The sequence below is a fragment of the Lupinus angustifolius genome, unplaced genomic scaffold (genome assembly GCF_001865875.1).
Source record: "Lupinus angustifolius cultivar Tanjil unplaced genomic scaffold, LupAngTanjil_v1.0 Scaffold_812, whole genome shotgun sequence".
Classification (NCBI taxonomy): domain Eukaryota; kingdom Viridiplantae; phylum Streptophyta; class Magnoliopsida; order Fabales; family Fabaceae; genus Lupinus; species Lupinus angustifolius.
This window is the reverse complement of record NW_017728135.1, coordinates 843-1,100: the sequence shown is the minus strand read 5'-3', so window position 1 is coordinate 1,100 and position 258 is coordinate 843.

Sequence of the window (258 nt, the reverse complement as noted above, 5' to 3'; positions counted from 1 at the left end):
AAAATAGTTTGGTTGATATTTTTTTGAAGAATATATAGTATTTTTTGTACTACTAAATGTATTCACTCACTTTTTTGGTTAAAGATACTAATCCTTTCGAAGTTCGTAGTTGTCCCTCTCAACAAGATCGTTTTCAAAAATCAAATTATTGACCTTAAATATACAGTATGATCTTACACCATTATATCAACGTCTTATTGGTATACTATAATAATATGTTACACTCAATAAAATAACCGAATTATAAAATATTTTTAA